The 23440-nt window shown below is 44.6% G+C and overlaps 1 protein-coding gene across 3 annotated transcripts in view; it reads right to left on the reverse strand.

Moving 5' to 3' along the window:
* The window catches only part of STON1 (stonin 1), a 47828-nt gene extending 34654 nt beyond the window's left edge, over positions 1–13174 (reverse strand). The window contains exons 1-3 of one of the 3 annotated variants that reach the window (XM_045828385.1): positions 13119–13174; positions 8240–8281; positions 6088–6131 (exon numbers count right to left, since the gene is read on the reverse strand). The gene's annotated coding sequence lies outside the window, so the exon portion shown is untranslated. Of the gene's footprint in view, positions 1–2366; positions 2458–6087; positions 6132–8239; positions 8282–13118 lie in introns of those variants that run through there. The other 2 variants (XM_045828384.1, XM_045828386.1) reach the window with 2 other exon arrangements.
* Positions 13175–23440: the final 10266 nt, after the last annotated feature.

The raw sequence follows: 23440 nt of genomic DNA on the forward strand, positions 1-23440 counted from the left end.
CCAGAATGTTGGTCTGCATTTTCTTTGACACCAGGTGGAAACAACCATTCCTCTTTCCTGGTTTTCCTGAAGCACAGGCCAAATGGAAGATTTATGGACCAAGAGCTAGTATGTCTGCTCGGGGCCTCCTCCATACATGAACTTCACCTGCAAAATGAGGCTCACATGGGTTCTTCCACCTCAAACAGCTCCAGGGAACATCATATAAAGTGATGGACTCCAAAGTTTCTTTGAAAAATGGTAAGCACTCCATAAATTCCTTTGCTCTCAGTCACTCCTATTTACTTCAGTGTGATTTCAGACTAAGATCTCCAGAGACCTCATATGGCCCCTGGGTAAATTCTTTCAGGGTCCAATGACCCCGCACACAGAGAAAAGCTTGGTGATCTCCCTGACACCAGTGTTCCGAGCACATGCATGTGATCTCCAGGATGGGGCTGGGAGAGAAGTCAGGAAACCTTGGCTCTGCCAGTAAATTAAGCGCATCACTTAACCTCTGGGCATTTTTCTTCATAAACACAATGGAGCTGACAAGCCACCCGCATTCCTATTCACCAGGATACCAGGAAAGCAAAGAATTTGAAAAGAGAACCACTGAAAAGAAAAAACAAGTAGGAATGTAGTCAGTGAGCATGAAGAGTTGAGAAAGAAGAGATGAGCAAGAAAAATGAAAGGGGAAAAGAAACAAATAAGACAGAGAGAGCATTTGGGGTGAAATGCGACGCTCTTGAGAAGGCAAGGATGGAATGCCACGGAAGTTCCCAGTACAGAAAATGTCGCCCAAGCCTGAAAGGCACAGTCTAGATTAGAAGATTTACCGCAAAGGCATCAGAAGTTCAACTGCAGTGGAGAAAACCAGATAAAAGGAAATAGGCTCTGTCCATCTCTTGAGGTGGCAGGTGCACATACCAGAGGAACCCAGACTCGCTGCTGTTTGCTTTTACAGCTCAGCTCAGAGCAAATTAGATGAGGAATTAATAGGTCCGCTATCTGTAAAAATTGTGTAATGTCCCTAGAGAGGCCCTGGCCAGGCCACATCCTGGCCTATGAGGTCCAATTCAGGGTGCTCCACTTTAAGGGAAACATTCAAAGAGTTCCCAAAGTGTCGCTGTGCAGAAACGTTATTTTTTTAAGATTGTATTTATTTATTTTTAGAGAGGGAAGGGAGGGAGAAAAAAAGAGAGAGAAACATCAATGTGTGGTTGCTGGGGGCCATGGCCTGCAACCCAGGAATCAAACCTGCGATACTTTGGTTAGTAGCCCGTGCTCAATCCACTGAGCTATGCCAGCCAGGGCTTAGAAACGTTATTTAACATGACCCTTTCTCCTTTCAGTCTGTCCATGCCCTTCCTTAATTATTAAGCCCTTTGGACACCAGATTCTGGTCAGCATCAAACTGTCTTAAGAACAAAACCTCAGGTCTGTTGACTCCTTGACTCCAGCTGTGTTTCAGCCCCAGGCCCACGAAAGCAGAACCACGCCCTCAGGAAACAGAAGGACTCCACGGCTGACCTCCAGACTGGACAGAGTGATCAACTACTCCCTACCCGGCCCCAACTGATCAGTAGAGCCCACGACCCCGACTCCTTTAACCACCAAGATTCATCATTTTCCCCCCACGTAACCCATCCCCTAGAAGCCATTAGGGAGCCAGGTCTTTCAGTACAAGTTTACCTGAGACTCCAGGCCCAGTGCCGTTTCCTTAACTAATAAACCTCTACTTTCTTTGCTGCAAACTCCTGTTTGTTTTTGACTGGACTTTGATGTGCATGGGTGAAAGGACCACTTTAGTCCAGTAACAAAAAGGCTGGTCACCAGGACAGCAGGTTGTGCTGAAGAAGGGCTCTAGAGTCTGAAAGTGTTTCCTTAAATAAGATTTGGGGAGGACCTAGAATCAGAAGAAAACTTTAACCATCATCGAGTCCAACCTCCCCAACTGAGGGACCCTGATGCCTTCCTGCTGAGGGATTATCCGGCTGCTGAGTAAACACTTCCAGTAGTGGAGACCGCATTACTTCATGAGCAAGTTCATCTCATTATCATTTGGACAGGATTAAACTCTTCACCTTCCTATTTACCCCACATTAACTTCTTCCTGGTTTCCATCTATGCTCTGGGGGGACACAGACTAAGACTGAACACCTTTTCACCTACCTGTCCTCCTTCAGACAACTGAAGCTGGTCTTGATGACTTACACCAGGTTCTCCCAAGACTCTCCTGGGAGGGGGACCCATTTCAGCACACCCCTGAAAGCACGCTGTCCAGCTCCCCTGCATGCTCCTTTCCTGGGCATCTCTGGCCAACTCTGACCTCGGACTGACATGGGACACTGACTGCTGCTCCTGCCTGGCTCGGGGCATCTTACCCCGTGTTTGCGTTCCAGCTAGGTCTTGGCCTCCTGCCACGGTTTGGGAAAACTCTGGTCCATCTGTTGGTCTCAGCTTTGCAGCTCTGCCCAGTGCTGGAGGGCTTGTCATGAACGTGCTCCGGGATGGGCTGAAAATGAGTCCCACATGCGTGCCACTTAATGGAAAACAGCTGGTCGTCTGACTTGAGGCCATCTAATAAAAATGGAATCTAGACTATTCAACAGGCATTAAATACCTTTTCTAACACCTCATATGACAGATGAGGAAAAGGAGGTACAAAGAGGTAGAATGATTCACTCAGGGAAACACAGCCGAGAGAATGAACATGAACTCTATAACCTTTGATTTTCCAGTCCACATTCTTTCTACGGGTAGTTAAGAGGAAACGGGGGTGGGGAGAGGAAGCGGGGCTACATGGTGGCTCTCTTTTTAAGACATTTTGGAGTAAATTTTCCATAGTTTGTATGTTTGTGCAACTTATTCTTTCTCTGACTCAACAGACATTCACTAAGCACCTACAATGTGCTTTGTAAATAAATACTCTCAGAAAGATTTAAAGTGAGCCCATAGGAATCTACATCTTGGTGTGTGTCAACTAATTAATTCTTTCAGCATGCAAACATTCACCCAACAGTGATAACTGAACACCCTGAACGGTCTGCCTCACTCTGGTACAAGTGCAGAGCAGGCACAGTCCATTACCCCGGGCATCCTGTCTAGCAGGGACAATTCCCATATGTCATGTTAATGTGATAAAACCAAATGTGGGGTATTGTGGCACTTCATTAATAAGCCGGATCCTTAATTAAGATGGGCGACAGTGATGGTGGCAGCATCCACAATTGTGGTAGGGGGGAATAAAACTGCTGGTCCTGGTGGTCTGAAAGGACCTCAGGAAGAGTGGGCTTCTGAGCTGCCTCTCGAAGGTCAATGTGAATTGATCAGAGTGGAGGTAGGCGCATGTGCAAAGACAAGGAGGCAGGAGAGAGCCTGACGCTGCAGGCAGAGGGTGTGGCTGGAGCCAGGAGATGGAAGAGGCAAATAGATGAGTGAGGTACAGAAGCCCTTCTGTATTATGTTAAGGAGTCAGACTGTATCCCAAAGGCAACAGGATTCAATGAAAGAATTTAGAGAGAGAGTATATAGGATCAGATAGGGATTTTTGAAGGAAAGCTCTGACAGTGGGGGATGAACTGGAACGTGGTGAGGCCAGAGGCACAAAGAAACCAGGATTGAACCTGGTTGTTCCTGCCCACACACACTTAGTTTTAAAGTCTGAAATATAAGAGGAGAAGAGATTGTTTTTCATGCACATCTCTCATGGCACAAGACAATTTCTTCAAAACATTGCAGAACAACATCACCTTCATTATTTTCCACAGTCACGTGATGGCACAAGAGTGATGTTAGCTGTGGCATCGTGACCAATGGTGATGTGTAGGAACCTCAAACAGGGCAGCCATTCGGTAGGTGGTGGCTGAATGCATGAGCCCTTGTATCAAAAGGGAATGGGGGAGGATGAGCCCTCAACAAAGTAAGGTCAGGGTCCAGAAGCACGGATAAGTCAAGTCCAAGCAAAGCAACAATTCAGAAGCAAGACAAACCAAAGTTCCAGGACAGAAGGAGGTAAAGACACCAGTTTTCCCCAGGAATGGAGGTTTAAAAGCAGACAGACTAGGAAACCAGCAAGGGAGCAAGCACCTGTCTCAGTTGGGGTAGTCCACACAGTGCTCTTATGAGGATCAATGAAAGACACGCCCCCTGGCCAGACCAGGCCACGAGCAGTGGAGTTTGCAGCAGGGGTCCCAACCATGACTGGCCAAAGCCTGCGCGCACGCGTGGAAGGGTGTGTGCAAACAGCTAAGAAGGAACATCTGGTGGGAGAGGGGAAACGTGTGGGTGGGGAGGAGGTAGATCCCAACCAGTGAGGGCTGTTTAAAGCTGGGTAAATCCCATCACATGTGCTACAGAGCCGTTCCTACTGGGAGTTTACAATCAAACGACTGATACAGAGGATGAGGTCAGAAGGCTAAAATATTCTCTTTCCTTAAGGGGGAAATATGCTCATCTAGGCAAGTCTGAGCCTTCCAAGAACTGGAGGATTCTGACATTATCCCCCAGTTCCCAGGAAAGCCCGATCTTTTTCCCCCAAGATGAGTGGTCTGAAAATCAAGAGCACCTGACTGCCAGCTTGCTACTTCGAATGACCCCAGCGAGGCACCTTTCACTGAATCCAGGACCAGCAGAGGAACGGGCAATTTTCACAAAATTTATGAGGTTCTGCTTCAAGCCACAAACGAGCAACAGGCTTGCAGCTGCATTAGGGGAGGCTCTCGGTCGTAAAGACATACAATTAAAACAATTTCTCTACGTTTGTATTAACACTAAGCTGAGGCCAACAAAAGCAAGGTTTGTAGTATCAATTACCATCTTCTAGGCCCTCCAAACTGGCCTTGAATATGAGTTACCATGAGCTAGAAAAAAACGTTCAAAGGGATGAACAGAGGCCAATGTGACAGCCCCGTCTCTGAATTTCTGGGCCACGGCTGTTTTAAATTAGATTCTCAGTGCAGATTCCATGAAACTCTTGGCTTAGCTCTCTAATGGAAAAGTTATTCTTGTGCTCTGAGCCACAGATATTTATATGGAGGTACATCCATAATTCCAATTACATTTTGTTTTCATGATGCTCTTTTCCTCCATGTAAACACAGTGATAGCTTTTGTTACCATTTCTGATAAGACACTTGCAAAAAGCTCTGGGCTAAGTGCAGATTCCATAGAATCCAGACAAATTATTATAAAATAGGCAGATTTTAGGTGTTGGGAAGTCCTCAAGGAATACTTTCAGCTCTTCTACCCAATGAGGCATCATGACTGTTCCTTGTCAGTCCCCTACCCTGTCTACCCCTCAATTGCTCAGGGACTTCATGGTCCCTCCTGGGAACACCTAGTCCCAGTAGTTCTGTTATTTACTCCTTATATTCGCTCTGGGGTCTTCGCATTGAACATATTGTCTTCAAAAATAAAGAGTTTTTATCTTCTTAAAGGAAGGAGCACCAACAAATAAAGCAAAGAGATATTTCTGATTAAAAGGAGCATAGTTCTTAAGTAACAACATAGTTATTCTATACAACAGTTTGATTAACAGCCTAGGAGAGCTACTAAGAAGTGGTATAGATAGAAAACCAAAATGTCAGTCCAAAGCTTTGAGAAAATTCACCCAAGAGAAATCTAAATTGATTACAAAGGAAATATAAAATATTAGGAGGTACACCCATGGCCTCTTCCTAGAAGTCTGTCTGAAGCACAATCCTAGTTTGAAAGAAAGAGCAGGGCAGGGGAGATGATGGAAGGAAACTAACATTTGTAAGCATTAACATATGCCAAGCATTTGGTCCATATTATTTCTTGTTATCTCACTTAATCTTCAAAACAATTTGGGGGGATAGGTTTTATTATTACTATTTTATAGAGAAGAAAACTTAGCCTCAGAGATGTGAAGTAACTTGCCCAAGGCCACTGCTATTCTCTGACTGTCTGTGTCCCCCCCAAAATACATGTTGAAATCCTAACCCCCCAAGGGGAAGTGATTAGGTCCTGGGAGTGAGCCCTCATGAATGGGATTAGTGCCTGTATAAGAGGAGGCCACTCACTCACCCCTTCCACCACATGAGCACACAGAGAGAAGATGGCCATCTGTAAGAAGTGTCCTTACCAGAACCGCGCCAGTACTCTCATCTTGGACTTCCAGTCCCAGAACTGTGAAAAATTAACGTTTGTTGTTTATAAGCTACCCAGTCTGTGGTACTTTCTTATAGCAGCCCAAAAACACTAAGATAGCCACACATCTAGTTAGCGGCAAAACTTGGATTCAAACCCAGACGTGCCAGACTCCAAAGTCCACTTCTTTTCCATTATCACATAGGGCTGATGTGAGGGCCAGAGGAGAAGGCCAAGGATGATTCCTAGTCTGGTTTCCTTAAAAGAATGGGGTTTGTTGGGAGGATATGGGACAGGTATATGTCTGTAGATTTCTTTATATATTATAAACAGGCTTTGCTGATATGAATCAACATTCCCAGAGATGTTGTCAGCCACAAGTAAAGGATCACGTGTTGAACATAAACCTCTCTGCACAGTTAGGAACACATGTAGACACACACGCAAGCAGAGAGGAAATATGGTCTCCATGACCAAAGGGAATAGGAACTTCTCCACAGAGGTTTTTCTTTTCAACACGAATGTGAGTCAGGACACTGGCTGGTCATGAGGAGGTGTTAATGTACTACAGAGAATCTGAAGGACAGCATGTGGGGACGGGAGCAGTTGTTTTGGACATTCAGAACTCTTCTGCACTGAGAACAGAAACCCAAATTCATCAGTAACTGTTAATAAAATTGAATGATCAAAAACCTAACACACATAGCCTTTATAAGCAGTTCAGATGATTTTACAATAAATAGTACCAAATTTTTAAGGAACAGATAGTCTATCTCTTACAAAGTGTTTTAAGAAAAATATTCATGAAACAGGAAAAACTACCCAACTTCTTTAATGAGGTTAATATAAACTTGACACCAAATAATATAAAAATAATATTTTTAAGAGAAAATTATAAACCAATTGTTTCACTTAGGAACATTTGCAAAACTCCTAAATAAAGTACTAGCAAATTATTGGGTTGGCCATAAAGTCCATTTAGTCTTTTCCATAAAATAAAAGACACTTTTTTTTCATTTTCACCAATAACTTTATTGATTTGGATACTTTGAGTATGTCAATTATTCCCTGTGTGGCAGAACATTGACTGTTCTCAATTAATGTCTCAATTCGACACTACCAACTTCAACTGGTCTACCCAACCATGGAGCATCGTCCAGCAAGAAACCTCCAGCATGAAACTTTGCAAACCACTTTTGACACATTACATCAGTCACAGCACCTTCTCCATACACTGCATTTCAGTTGTATTTTTATCATTCTTGAGATAATAAAGCATAATATGCTGAAAATGTTGCATATTTTCTTCCATCTTCAATATTAAAGTAGCTACACAAAAATTCACCATTTTGTTTTTTTAATGCATACTGTCACAATACAATTAACAAAATTGTTTTGAATGAAGTTAAAGACAACTAAGTGCTACTAGAGCCATCTTACAGAAAAAAACAAATGCAACCAACTTTTTGTCCAACCCAATATATCCCATAAAATAAAAGAATGTATATGTATATGCATATATATGCAAGTATATCTCCACATAGGTAAATATACTCACATTATTTATCACATTTTAACATAAAGAAGAAAAATATATCATCATCTAATTCACATAAAAACATTAAGGCATTACATAAAACCAACATTCGTCATGATAAAATTTTTAACTTGCTAAATAATGTTAATACAGGAAAAGCCCTTAATTTAATAAAGCATATATACCAAAACTTTAAGTAAACTTCATGGAGAAACTTTAAGAGCATTTGTTAAAGGCAGTAAGGAGATAAGGATGCCCACTGTTGTTACTGAGCATTGTGCTGGAGGATCTATCCAATGCAATAATAGAAGAAAAAGATATGAGTAAAAAGGAACAGAAAAAAAAAGACAAATTATTGTTTTGTGATTATCTACTTAGAAAATTCAAGAATAGCTACATATAAATTCTAAGATCCATCTAATAAGGGAAGTCAGCTGGGACGCTGGATATAAAAGATCAAAATTCAAAAATCAGCAAATGTCTCTATGAGCCAGTAAATTTGAAAATATAAGAAAAAAAGACATCATGTAAAATAGCAACAAAATCTATAAGAAATAAATACAGCAAAAGTTGTATACGATATTTATAGGGGAAATCACCAGTCACTCACCTGAATAAAACAAGACCCAATATTGGAAAGGTGTCAGTCCTCCTGTAATATAAATTGAAAGCAATTTTAATAACATTCCCAAAAGGTTTGTGTGTGTGTGCACACATGCATGTAACCTGACAAACTAACACTTAGATGAGCTAGTAAAACCCAAAAAAGCCAAGAAATTCTGAAAAAATAGAAAAGTAATCATCATAGTTAACAATTATCGTGTGCTTCCTTAAATAGTAGGCACTATTCTAATATTCTGTACACAGTAACTCTTCATAATTATCCCAGAAGTGGGTACTATGGTCTATTTTATAGACCAGGAGACTGAGACATTAGGTAACTTGACCAGAGTTACCTGATACTCAGGAGTAGCAATATGGAGAAAATAACTGAGTCCAGAATTCTACACTCAGTCAAACTCTCATTTGTAAGTGCAAAATAGAGACATTGCAAGAAATATACTTTAAAGTTTACCACATACCTTTAATGAAAGAACTTCTAATGTATGTTGGCAAGAAGAAAAATGAACTCAGAAGGAAGGAGTGCCGTGTCAGAGGAGGAGCCCCCAAAATGCATTGAATAAAACAAAACAATGTAAAGCAGGTGAGAAAATTGGGGCTCAAGGACAAGTATAGGTAGGAAATAAAAGGTGTATAACAGTGTTATTAGTTATTGAAAAATAGAGTGCTATACCTATGCCAAAGTGGGCTACTGAGTTGACTCTGTGATACCTTGTGGCAAAATAAGAAAGGAGAAATGTCAACTAAAGGAATCACATCATCCACACAACAAAACAAACAAGTTGCTCACAAGAACTTCTCTTGACACTGACCAGAAAGACATTTCTGATGTGGTTAAATGTCTACAAGATCCGGGGCACTAGTCCGAGTGTGATTATTTGGGAAACAAGTCTTTGACTTTTACAATTTTTTTTCAACAAGGAGGTGATTTACATTATCATCCTTCCAGATATCACTTCCTTGTAGAATGGAAAAATAAATCCTCCCTCTGAAGGCGTATTTGGATGGCCACGGGTCATAGAAAAGCCCAACCTTCTGGGATATTCAGATGGATTTCTGGAAGAGGATGGATAAGGTGACCTCTGGGGGCCTGGCTGCCCGTGCAGGCTTGCAGTGGTATAGGATGTGGGCATCTCCTCCCCAGGACTACCCCCAGAATCACTCGCACTAACTATTTCCACCTCCATTAAAACAGTTCATCTTGCCAATGCATGGGATCACCCAAGTAGCCAGTCTTCTAACAAAGTAGTTTATTATTGTAATTTCACAGTAATAAGCATCAAGAAGCAATTAACTTTCCTTTCTCCTTGTTCTGTGGTAAATCCTTGACCTGCCTACCCTGACAGTCCACATAACATGCAGGTAAATGGGAGCCTGGGAGCTCTCCCTGGGTCTTCCTACCCGTCACGCTCCCCTGACAATGCCAAGAACTTTGTAAGCCCATATTGGCAGAGCTCTGAAGGCATAATTTGTCTGATCTGCTTGAAAATTCTGCCTTCTACCAGGACTGCTCCAGAATCCCATGGGGTTCCTCAAACTACAGGCTGGCTGGGAAGCCTCCAAGAAATGCTGGATACTTTTCGGTGCAGTTGGCTCCCAAGGGAAGGTGACTTACCTCTGGCTAAGTCTGGAGCAATTCCCAAGGACTTCCAAGGAGAAGTGACAAAGAAAAAAAGAAGTGGCAGTGGGAGATGGGAGAGATGGGAGGCATTTTATAGTTAATTAAAATACCAGTTATTAAAGCAGAAAATATTCTCCCCTCCCTTTTTCTATTTTTTAAAAAGATTTTATTTATTTATTTATTTATTTATTTTCTAGAGAGGGGGAGGGAGGGAGAAAGAGAGGGAGAGCAACATCAATGTGTGGTTGCCTCTCACGTACCCCCTATGGGGGACCTGGCCTGCAACCCAGGCATGTGCCCTGACTGGGAATAGAACTAGTGACCCCTTGATTTGTAGGCCGGCACTCAATCCACTGAGCCACACCAGCCAGGGCCCTTTTTCTATTTTTTTATAAGTAAAATGATAATACACGTGCAGGGAAACCACAGACAGTAGGATTGAGACACACAGACTTTGGAGACTGACCTGAATTCAGACAGCACGTAGTGGCTGTACAGACTTAGAGAATTATCCCTCTGATTCTAGTTTCTGAATCTTGTAACATGAGACTAATAATAATGGTACGTATCTCAAAAAGTTTATAAATGAAATACCATATCCATGTGTTTTGTACTCAATAAATCTCAACTATTACTATTGTAAAAAAAAGCTGAGAAATACAGGCAAGCACAAAAAAATCAAAAGCATCTATAATTCCACCATTCATTTCAATGCATATAATTCCAATATTGTTGAATGTATTTTTAAAGAGTAAAATTACAGTGCTTTCTATTTCATAATCTGCTTTTCACATTTAACACCATACCCTAAGCATGTCCTGTATAATTTGGTATGCTTGTACAATATGATGTGAAAAGGCCACATCCTTTTCCTTTGGGTTATTCTACTTCTTAATGACCCCTGCCCTCCTTCCTCCCTGCAGGCCCCACACTTCACGTATTTACAACTCATCTGACCCCGCCCGATGATCACTGGCTGCTTTCCATTTGGCTCACTGGGGATGCAGCCTTCATCTCACCGTCCAGAACACCTGCTCCTTAGGTAAGAGACACATTGCCAGCACTCATTACACCCGCAGCGTCCAGAGCAGCCTACCTGTGACTGCACAGCAAACTGTGACTGATGGCAAACCACCCAGTTTAACAAGATTCCATAAAGTGTTGGTACAAAAGCTGAACCAGGCAGAAGGCGAGTTCTCTCCAAAAAGCATAAGGTTGATTTCTGGGGCATTAAATACACTATTAAAAATTCTCAGGAAGAGGAAGAGACTGAAGATTTTTATCTGAGCGCATTGTTTTCCTAAGTAACAGGGCCAAACAAGTTCAAAATTTAAGGGCTTTTTTTTTGGAAGGACGTCACAACACTTCCTTTATCAATCACACTTGGAGACTACAGTAAAACTTTACTAATCGTACAAATGGGGAACGGTCAAACTGAATCAGCAGAGAAAAATTAATTATGTCCCTTTCAAAATAAAGGAGTTTATTTCCAATGAAATTCATTTTACAAAAAATCTTTATTTCCAAATAGTTCAACATCTTGACCTGTTCTGATGGGTCGGTCAGAACCTGATCTAGTTAGCACATATGTTACAATCACACTAATTGTTTGTATAGAAATGGGAAAGGCTGGCTAAAGTTCTTCAGAAGTGCATACTCCCTAAAAACAAAAAGTGTAATACCCCCTAGAATCCTGCTCACACAGCCCACTCCTTAGGAAAGCTTTTCCCTCCTAGTTCATGTGGAAGCAAGCTCCAGCTCTGGCTGCCCCCTGCTGCTCCATGGGGGTGGGGGGGGCCAGGGGCAGCAATATCAATCCAGATCAATCCTGCCCCCCTCCAAAATATCTCCAGATTCCAGGCGTGACCTGTCCAGACCCATCTGGGAATTAACAAGCTCCTTCTAAGCACCAGGAGAACGAGGCCTGTCATGGAAACACTGATTCAACCTTAATGAGAACTGACATAAAACCACACAATGAACTAAACATTCTTCCACCCAATCAGAGTCAAGTTGAAGCAACAGCCTCAGGAGTAAAAGAAGTGAGGCTGTTTTTTCTTTGTGGTCCTGCTCTTTTTAGCCTATCCCACTGCCTTATTTTCACAACTCCTGTTTATGAGGAAGGGGGAGTGGGGGAGTTGGGAGAGAGGTGGAGAGAAGCAGGAAGGGAGAGAAATGCAGAGGGAATGTGCCAGGGTGAGGACTGCCAACGAACACTGCGGTTTCTGTCAGGCCAATTAAAACTTCTGGCCTCCAGGAAGCCATACCGGTCTGCTGGGGCAGTCTGAGAACAGGCTACACGGCACTCCCGTCTCCCACTGAAACGGTTCAGTGCGGAATAAGTCTTCACTTTCCAAAGAATGCTTCTGCGCAGCAAGCATTCTGTTTAGCTTTCTTCTCTTCTTTATTATTTTTTTCTTGTGTTCCTTTTTTTTTTTCAGAATTAGAAAGGGTAATTACATGAAATACCATTATTATGCAGAGTTAAAGAGGAGAAAAAAAAGCAGAGTTGAAGAGGTTTCTAAAAAGATGCTCAACCAATAGTAAAATCCTAAAATGGACTACACAGAATTTAATTTCCTCTTGGACTCAAAAGGTACAGTTTGTGGGTCCACGGGACCCAACACCAAATCCCAGTGCCGGTCGGTCATTCCTGCAGGAAACGTCTTCTGGCTGTAGCCCCTTGACCTGGGTCATCGCCTTCTGCCACTGCAGAGGACACGGGGCTGGGACACCGGTTGTGGCGGGAGCCTGGGGGACAGGAGCCTCCCATGGAAAGGAGGGATGGGGCAGCTGCAGCACAGAAAACAGGAGCCCGGGGAAAGGAGGGGAAAGTCTCGGAGCCCCCAAGAGAGAAGAGAGGATGAGGCGCAGAGGCTGGTGGCCCAGGACTGGAAGGCCGGGACGGGCGCATGGTCCGCACGAGCCCCCAGCCCCGCCCTCAGAACCGAGTCTGGATTCTTTGCTCCGCTCTCTGAGTTTTCTTTCTGTTTAGAGCTGGACCCAGGTCGCAGCAGCCCCGGAGCTGAGGTGCGGAGGGGAAGCCCCGTCGGGGCCACCCCGCGGGCCCTGGCAGCTCCGAAGCAGCGAGGGCGCGCGGCATTGGGGGGCCGGGGCATGGTACTCCAGCCCAGCCCCGGGATGCCCGAGTCCTGGGGCGCCCACACTCCCCACCCGCAAACTTTCCCTACCCTGGAAAGGGGGCTCCCTGTGCCTCCCCGCCTGTCCCCCAGGGCTGGTCACTCACCCACAGCGCCACTGGGGCTCCGACTCCAGCAGACGTCCACACGAGTAGGAAGGGTGGGAGGAAGAGGGAGAGAGGCGGAGAAGGGGGCGGAGGAGGAGGGGGCGGAGGGGGCAGAGGGGGAGGGGAAGGAGGGGAGGGCCGGGAGCCTACTGGAGGGGGAGGGGAGGGGGAGGGGAGGGGGAGGGGGAGGGGAGGGGAGCGGGAGGGGAGCTGAGGGGAGGGGAGGGGAGGGATGGCTGCAACTTGGAGACGCTGCAGTCCACCCCCCACCTGCTCCTTCCTTTGCCAGGTTCCCCCTTTTCTCCTCACTCCTTCCCTACCTTGGAATCCCCAAAGTTTCTGATTCTGATCAAAACTGATTCTCCATTCCCTTCCTTCCCTTGAGTCTCAGCCCCCAAGAGGGGAGAGGGTGCTCCCTCCAGCAAAAGAGAGGGGTAAGGGGTGCGGTGGGCGTTACCTTTACAGGCCTTCGAGAAGCAGGCGGCAGGGACCCTCGTCAGGTCTGCAGACTCCGCTCCCTGGGACCTAGTCGTCACCCCTGGGTGGTGACATGATGGGGTGGATGGGGGAACTTTGTGGCCGTTTTTTCCACTTGGCTTCGAGATTTCTTTTTATTTGGATGATTTTGTTTTGTCTTGTGATGAGAACTAAAGAATTCTTTTTAAAGATTCTGGGTGGTGTTGTTTTTTTTTTTTCTTTCAGAAGTGGGATGAGCCCTGGTTGTAGGGTAGGATGGACGTAAAGATGAACCCTCACCTTCCTGGGAGAACCAGTACTCAGGAGGAGGAGGCGGATGCAGGACGGCTTGGTGAAGGGCCTGGCTGCGTGCCAGGGGCGGGAGGTAAAGGTTTACTGACGCCTGTCGTCTGCGAGTGCAGAAGAGGAGTCCTCTGAGGAGAGGTTAGAGGGTGGCTTTTAGTCCCTGCTTCACCTGCTGGCAGGTGATTCCGGGCAGGGCACTTGGCATCTCAGCCTCTTCCAAAAGTGGGGCTCCTCAGGGGTAAGGAGTCAGAATGAAGAGATCTGCCCCTGCCTTTTACCCTAGAAGGGCACGCAGCCCCAGGATGGGAAGCCTGAACGGGGCTTGAACAGACTTCAGGGAGAAAGGAGGGCATTCTGGGCCCCGCCTGGGTCATGGGGTGCTTTGGAGGCCGGCTAGACTGGAAGCCTTAGGAGAGGCGGGAAATGTTTCTATGGGAATGTGTGACGACATGAAGCAGAACAAAGGAAATCCATGAAAGTTTTTAAGCAAGGGGATATTTTGACCCAAGTGTTGTGCTAGTCACTTTTGCGCTCCCAGAGCCTGGTATACAGGAGGCACCAGTAAGTCCTTGTGGCCTCAGAATGGTGACTGGGGAATATTGGTGTTAACAGCCTGAAAGATGCACTGTCTGGGAAGAGAGGGCTTCGGCCCAAGGAGGCGCTAGTGAACATCTGAAGTGGACGTGCCCGTTGGTAGAAAGAAAATGAAGGAATTCTGACTGAATACTTCCGTGTGTTTGCATAACAGTGTGATTCTCTTTTAAATGCTCTTTCAGGTATAGTCTTATTTTTGGCTTTGGAGTCCCTTGGTGGGACAGAAAAGATACTCGATATCCTATTCAACCTCCACCCAGAGTTAAGAACCTGAGCCGAGGGCTGTGAGGAAGGAAACATTCTGAAAGGACACGGGAGTGCCTGAAGGCGCACAGCCAAGACCTGCCGTATTTTGCCATGTATAATGTGCTCCCATGTGTAATACTCACCATTTTTGGCCCAAAGTTTCAGGAAAAAATCTTTTTAAATTTTTTAATTCAATTTTTAATTTATATTTAGATACTTGGAATTAGTACTACCCATATATAATGTGCATCCTTATTTCCCCTCAAAAATTTGGGCAAAAGTGTGCATTATACATGGCAAAACACAGCATAAAGAACACTTCTATTCTCAGATAAAATTAATAATTGTGTTTATCCCTGAGGTCCCCTAAACAAACAGTAAAAGGCACCAGGTCTGCCTCTTCCTCATTTCCTCCAGCTACCTTCCTGGGGATGGTCATCGGTTGAGGAAGGGCAGGAGGGAGACTAGAAGACAAAAGTCAACTGACTAGTAACTTTTCAGAGACTCTTCTATGGAGCCAGACAGGTGCAAGAGGGAAGGGGCGTTGGCAAGTCAGGCTTCTTGTAAGGAGCTGAGAGAGGTGCAAAACAAGGAGTAAGGCAGAGGAAGGAAGACAAAGAAGTGCCTTGCCCCCAGGCCTTCTGGTTGAAGCTCCAAATTCAACCTCCTGTATCCTGTGTCCAGCCAGTGGGCCTCCTAGGGAGGCCAACCCATCTCAGAAAATGCCACAGGTAACAACTGGAGAAAGGACTGACTCATACAGGAAACAATACACTTGACAAATAGCAATTTTCATTGCATTTAAATAGAGTACGAGGGCACCTTTTTAATTCTATCATCTTTGTATGAGCAGTATGGCCTTGATTAGTAGGTAGTCCACCTAGTTAATAAATCTTCTGTAAAGTTTGACACTACTACAAAGCAAATAGGCCCATAATTTTCTATAGACCACATAATTGGTCGAAAACCACTTATCTTTTGCAAGGGAAGCACCCCCACCACACCACCACCTCTTCTGTATGACTCAGCACTGCCCCAAAGGTTGTTATTTTCATGAATGCAGATTTATTTCTCGTAACTCCATCACGCATTTCCAAAGGACCCTTTCCTGGCACTGTTCCTCTGTACCAAAATCTGCTGGTAAACTGCTCAGCCTGCTTAGCCTCAGTTAGCTAAGCCACCACAGCCATCCATCGTCAGCCATGACCTTGTTTTACTCCAGTCCCTGCTCTTTTCCTTGCTCTACACTAAGTACACCTTCAGATGATAGCATTCTCCTTTGTATTAACAGGTCCCTTTCCTGGCAGCCTTTTCCTCCAATTTAGAAATGATTTAGAACTTCCACACTGTTTAACAAGGGGCTCCCAAAGTGTCTATAGATGTGACCCAGCAGATTAATGTGGAATTCCTCAAAACTGAAAGCAGCTGAAGCTGTTGGGATCAATTACTAGAAATTCAAACCAGTTTGCAGAAATGCCCATTTTGGTCTATGGCCATACTACCCTGAACGCGCCTGATCTTGGCTGATCTCAGAAGCTTAGCAGGGTTGGGTCTGGTTAGAACTTGGAAGGGAGAAATACCCACTTTGAAAGGGGATGTGGCGGGGAAAAGTGAGGACTTCAGAGTTAAGACAAGCTTGGCCCTAAAGGCTTGTTTAAGAACATTCCTCTCTAAACACTTTACAACAATTAAGTCTCTATCTATATTGCAACATTCATTCAAGAAAGTGAAGGCTTTTGGGAAGCTGTACTGAAAAAAAAAGATTAGAGTGTATGGATGGCTTTTACAAAAGTAAAAATAAAGTAGGAAAAAAAAATCACCATTTTAGGTTCATGAAACATTCTGGCCTAATATCTGAAGCACACACTGGTTTTAAACAACCTTTACCACAAGGAAACTGAATATTCTTTAGGTAGAAATTTCCAGACATAAATAAAAAGCCTGTATCTTCACTGAGCATGCCAACTGGAGCCAATGATATTTAAGGGGATGATCACGTAATTTAGAATGGCCCACGACAGGCTATCCTTTGTCCTAGAAATGGGACACTCTTAGGTGTGGCTTGAGCTACACTGACTATTGCTACTGGTCCCTTGGCCTGCTCCCTAAAATGTAGCCAATTAGTATTTATTGAACACCTACTATGTACAAGACATTCCACTAGGCACTGTGGAGGAGTAAATATAAGGCATGGCTCCTGTCTCACACATCTGAAGTTGCTTAGGGAAATGGCGTACATGGAAATGACTACATGAGATGTGCTGACAGTTTCACACAACAGAAGTGTCCTAAAATATGGGAAAGCTTAAGAGAGGGAGAACATTCTTTACCATCTGAGCAAGATGTGACTGATAGTTTGTTCTTTGCTAATTAGCTGAACTGTGTTGATTCTATTTTTGGACCTTTGTGGTGTCACCACTTAGCTATTCCTCTGCTGTTTAGGGAGAAGTGGGGCTGAGTTCAGAGATCATTAAAGCTCCTGAAAAAACAAACTGCAAAGGTTCTAAGTGGGGAAGTTGCCTTTTGAGGCCCCTACACCAGCAAAGCAGAAAATAGCCTCCACCATGTTTTCACCTAGGAGTCAATTCTTATAATCCTCTCCTTATGAAAACAGTTATTCTAATGCTCCATAACCACTGCTTTCAAAGATTTGGAAGAGCTATAATGGGTTTTCCTGCTCTAAAGCTCTGACTGCCAGTTAATTTCCTAATTTGGAGCTAATTACTAAACTGCTTAAAAATTTAAGGCATGGGCAACGGCTTACTGACAAGCTTTCCATTTATCACCATGGTGTCTGAGGACATGGCCCTGAGCCAAGAACAGAAGTTTCTTCTTCTGTCACAGAACAAACTAGTCCTTGTCAGTGTGGCTCTGGCAGAGGCTTTCTTAGCCATCATCAAGCAAGTTGTTATCTTTACATGCTAACGTTACACAGTTTGAAGGCTTTCAAGAGCTGGGAGCAACTTCCAGGGTTAATGCTCCAAAACACAAAATGATTAACTGCACATTGTTCTCTCTTGAGGATTTTAATGATAAAGAAGGCTTTAATTCATGTTATTTGGAGAGAGCCTTTTGCTCCAACTTTTCGGTCACTTTCTTGGCTAATTTGTTCCTCATTTTACTTCCTTTATCTAACATTTTTGTTTGGAAATATGCAGAGTTTTGTTGTTTTAATGGATAATAAATTGGGGAAACTGGTCGTGTTGTTAAAAAGTATGTTAGTTGAAGTTGATAGAGTGAGTTTCTTACCAAAAGCAATGAAAAACCCAATTTTATCAGCCTTGAAAAGTGAGCGGTGTTGCTTGTAACAAGATAAGGGGGGGGGGGGTGTTTAATAATGCTATCACAGGGCACATGCTATTTATCACAGCCTCACAGACTATGCCTGGAGGGTCACCCAGTGCTGTTACAGAACATAATGTAACAGTGACCCCTGGAGTTGTGCAGCCATCTAAGCATTACCCCCCATCCTATTACAGAACTTTTTTTCCTCATTTGGAATTTCTTATAAATTTCAATTTTGATTAAAAACAAGTATTTTATATATACATGAAAAAAGCAAGAACAAAAATATTAATAGTTGAATCTCTACAAAGAGATGTGTGCTCTTGATACTTTTCCTCATTCCCAAACTTTTAACAAGCCTGTAGTATATAAAAAAAGAAAAAGTAGGAAATGCCATTTCAGTAAGTTCTGAAAATTCCATCTTCTCCAGGAAACAGTGTATGATTACTTGAAAGTCCTTCCCCCCCCCCCTTTGATTCCTACGTGGACTTCAAACAACTTTCCCTACTCTGTGCCTAGACTGAGAATGATCTCTTCTTTTTCCTTTCCATGCCACAGAGGATCAAACAGAACAGACAAGTCTTTGAGAGGTGGGCTGCATGGCAAGTAGGGGGACAGCACAGTCACTGGAAGGGCCATGTGAGAGGGTTATTTTAAGAGTGGGAGACACATGATGCCCAGGATGATGAGGAAGGGAGTTCCAGGACAGCAGCGGCACTGATGGCCTAGAGCAACCAAAGCAGCCCGGAGCAGGTCAAAGGGCTCCAGGAGAGACTTCTCGAAGAAGATGAGATTGGCTGAAGACTCAGTTGAATCTGACCACACTAAAAGGAGAGCTATACACCTGCGAGAGAATTTAGAAACAAAGTAACACAGAAAATGTAAGTAAGTAACACAGAAAATGTAAGTAAGTAAAAAAGGCAACTATTAACACCAAGGAAAAACAAAGAGTTGTACAGGAAAGGGAAAAAAACCATAGCACATTATATGACTCAGCTATGAACAGCACTTGAATAATACAGTATATACCGAGTAAGGACCTAATTGAAACGTTGATGTAACTAGTTTAAAGACAGGAAAAGAGAAAGTGTATATGTATATATGAGTGGTACAGAGTGGGGCATAGTTGAAACACAGGCAACTGCCCATCTTTCAAGTGTGAAGTCAACTGATAGTGCCCAACAGGAGAACACAAGTAACGTGATGTTTGCGACGAGCGAGACAGACACCGAAACAGTGAGTGCAAGCGGTCTCTCTGGGGAGCATGAAATGGGGGCAGGGAGGTGGAGGTCAGGGAACTATTTTTGTTGGTTTGTTTGCCTTGTTTTATTTTTCTTTGTAATACTTTAGAACAGCTTGAAATATAGGCATTTAATTTTTAAAAATTATAGCCTTCATGCATCCTCTCTCACTTGCTGCTCTGAGACAGTCCCAGGCGGGATGGACAACGCACGACAGTGTGTAAGGGTGTGTTCCCGTGATCATTTTGTTGTCTCACTAGCGGGCTCAACGCTCTCGAAGCAGCCAGCATGTGTTTTGCTCATCGCAGTCTTCTTAGGACGGAGCACACAGCCAGCACTCCATACATACTTGTTGAATGAATGATGAAATGGATAAGGCAGAGTCAGAAGTCAGTGCTCACCATTTTTACAAAGTTGTGCATAACTGAAGTATTTACAGGCAGAGTCAGCCAATATCTGGGAACTGCCTTAAACCACTCCAGGAAAAAAAGAAGTATGGAAACAAGATAAAATGAGATTGACAAATGTTCATAACAAGCAGTAGGGAGATAAGGGTTTGCATTCATCTCTCTACTTTTGTGTATGTTAGAAAAGTCCTTTAAAGAAAAGAGAAGTAACAATAAGGTTTGTACAGAAAGAGGACTGTAAGGAAGGGGCAGCATTGTGGCATAAATACATTCAGTTTAGAATTCAGTAATTAGGAAGGTTCATATAATAGTTAATATATAAATAAAAATGAAACATCGGGGAATGAAAAAAAGCATGCTAAAGGCTAATGCTGTGCTAGGCCATTACTAGCCCAAGAAGCTAACCAGAAGCTGACTGAAAGAAGAGATCAGGGGTACTTAATAAAGACATGGAATGAGAGAGTTGAATGAAATACTGGAGTTACTGGGAAATTAAATATATTTCATCCTCCAAATACTATATATACAGCCTATAGGAACAAAACTGAATACCCCAACTTGAAAGGTACAGCAGGGGTGTCCAACTCATTTTCACTGGGGGTCACATCAGCCTCACAGTTGCCTTCAAAGGGCCAAATGTTATTTTAGGAATGTGTAAATGTAACTACTCCTTAACTAGGGGCAAGGAGATCAGGCTGCCACCGGATAGAAACAAGGTGTTGGGCCAGATAAAACAAGGTAGAGGGCTGGATTTGGCCCACGGGCCTTGGGTTTGCCACCTGTGTTCTTGTTGGGAACCACCCTGACTGGTGTCAGAAGCTGAAACCCCCGCCTAGGCTAAGGCTAAGGCTAAGGGAACGCCCTTGGAACCGTAAGCCAGCAAGGAGACAAAAGCTTATCTCCCTGGCAGGAATGCTGCTTCTGCTGCTTTATTCATAACTGAACCCCCCACAGCTTGGTCGGTTAGCCAAAGACAGGTAAGATTCCCCAAGGGAGGAACGACCTAAGACAGGCACAATCACTTTGGGAGGCCCCCCAAAAGAAGGACTTGGGGGGCTGCAGCAAAAGTGGGTGATGGACCCTCGCTCCTCGGCTTTGACATAGCCTGAGTTCTCATCATCTGGGAGAAAATCTCCTTATCTCTTGGTTGCCTTAGTTCCCTTGCTCCACCTAAGCCTGAAACAATGACAGGGTGGTGCAGCTCTGTGCTGAAAAGGGCAGATTCCCCCAGGGTGATCAGGGCCTAAGAAAGAACATGTAAATTACTGTGAAACCTTCTTTGTTTAGAATGCTCTCAGTTGAATGAGAAGGGTCTTAGGAGGAAGTTAGTTCGTTCCTCAAAGTCTTACAGATCTTTGACCCTAACTCAAAACAGACCGGCAGGGTTCTTTGCTTTCTATGGTTCCTTACTTCCCCTAATTGTTACAGGGTGCAGCCAAGAGGGGGGACCCCAAATAGGCATTTGAAATGGGGTCCAGAACTTAAGGTGTCCAGGAGATTTTAAGATGTCTCCATCCCCCCACCCAGGGTGTGGGTTGGTGGAAGGGACAAATGGAGCAGGGCCATTGAGAGCTGTTTTGCATAGCAACAGCCTTGCAGCTACCCTCTGGCATGGTCATTTAACATATCTATAGCCTTTGGCTGGTTGCATGGATATGTTAAATAGCTGTGATCATCTCTGAGCCAGGGGAATGGAAGTAACTTCCCCACCAACACGTAACTGGGGCAGATCCCACCCCCCCAAGCTACAGCGCCTGCCTGGGAGCTCGGAGAAGATTGGCTCCAGGACATGGGGCCACACCTGCCCAGACTCAAGATGGCAGCCCAGTAAAGCTGGAAGGATAAGAGTTCCGGCATGTGAAGCCGAGTGTCGGAGGAGTCGGAAATGAGGCTGCAGAGGAAGACAGGCCGCGGGGATTTAAAACCCAGACTTGGTGGCCATCAAAAAGAGAGAACTGTGGTGCTTTAGGAAAGAGAACCATGCTGCTTTAGGAAGGAGAGCCATGTGCAGCCCTGAGGGAGAGAACCATGTGGCTGTGGAGGTGCAGAGAGGATCACGGCCATTGGAGAGAGAGCTACACAGCTTTAGCAGACTGAAGACTCCCGTAACCCTGAGAGGAGAGAGAACCATGCTGCTTGAAGAGGGAGAACCACGCGGCTTTGGCAGAGTGGGGACTCTCCCGTTCCCGCAGCCCTGAGAAAAGAGAACCACACGGCTTTGGCAGAGTGGGGAGTCTCCCTTCCCTCAGCCATAGGAGAGAGAACCACGCGGCTTTGATGGAGTGGAGACTCCTGCATCCCAGAGAGAACCGTGCTGCTTTAGGAGAGAGAACCACGCGGCTTTGGCAGAGTGGGGACTCTCCCCTTCCCGCAGCCCTGAAAGGGAGAACCACGAAGCCTGGACAGAGCGGGGACCCCGGCAGCTTTAGAAGGGGGAACCACCACCTGGTTTTAGCAGAGATCCCGGCGACTCAGCAGAGGGTGCCGGGAACCCAGGGAGGTCTCCCAGTCGAGAAGGAGGACTAACTAAGAACCAGAGGACTGTCTGAGCCATGGACTTCGTTTTTCTTCCCTGAGATATGGTACTCTGGACTGGGCAAAGGGGGAAGGAAGGAAGGACTGTGTTTGTGGGTGTTTTGGGGGACTTTGGGATTTTTGATAAAGACATTAGGTCACTACTTTAAGTTTGTATAGCATTAAATAAACATTTCCTTTCCTTTTCACGAATCTCTGGCATTGAGAGATGTCTTTCCTCTGGTGGCGGACATAACGGACCCGGGGCCTTCTTTCAATAATAGTATATCGTTCCAGGCCCCCCTTGTTCTGTTCTGTAACATAATGAGTACTGTACTTTACCTGAATTATTATGCAAAATGAGCCTAATAAAAGCAGGTATGGACGGTAAATCAGCACCTCCCCACTAGGGGAGGTGGCCATTTCGTCCCTACTTCCCCACAGAAACTAGTCTGTCTCTGTGCATGTGTTTTTTCTCACGTGTGTTTTTCAACGAGCCATCCACAGCATTCCGTGATCACTGCTGGCCGGTGACCCACGCAACATGTTCTACAGTAAAATAATCCAGGCTCTGGAATCAGATTAACCTGGCTGAATCCTGGTTCAACATGTACTAGCTATATGACCATGGACAACTTGCATAGCCTCTCAAAGCCTAGTTTTCCAGCTGTAAAATGGGGATATTAACAGCACCATGAGAAACAGTTATTAGAGGTTTAAATAAAATATGTCAAGTCTTACCCATGCCTGACATATGGTAAATGGTTAATGAATGGTGGTGGTTATATGCCTTGGGAAGGGATTCCGCCAAGAGAGCAAAAATCTGACCAAGTAAGTTAAAAAGGAGCAACTTTGCCAGGAAGCCAACTGTACCCTTTACAGCCCTGCCCTGTCCTCCAGACTCAGGAAAACTCCCAAGGGGCACTGACCCTCTCAGAAGGGCCAACCAGTCCACAAGTCTTACCTGTGAGTCTATGGGGCTGGACGCCATGCAGGATAACAGGGGTGGCTGTTTTGGGAGCTCTGGCAGCTCACAGCTGGAGGGAGACACAACTCTCAGCCCCAAAGCAGAGAGGGAAACAATCCCAAGATTCACAGTGTTTCTGAGAGAAAAAGAGGCCCATCATGCAGGAGAAGTAAGACTTTTCCTGACCTACAGGTCTTAGAGTTTTGGGGTTTTTTTAAAGATTTTATTTATTTTTAGAGAGGGGAAGGGAGGGAGAAAGAGATGGAGAGAAACATCAATGTGTGGTTGCCCCTCACGCACCCCCTA

The sequence above is a fragment of the Phyllostomus hastatus genome, unplaced genomic scaffold (genome assembly GCF_019186645.2).
Source record: "Phyllostomus hastatus isolate PE091 unplaced genomic scaffold, TTU_PhHast_1.1 phas_scaffold_78, whole genome shotgun sequence".
Classification (NCBI taxonomy): Eukaryota; Metazoa; Chordata; class Mammalia; order Chiroptera; family Phyllostomidae; genus Phyllostomus; species Phyllostomus hastatus.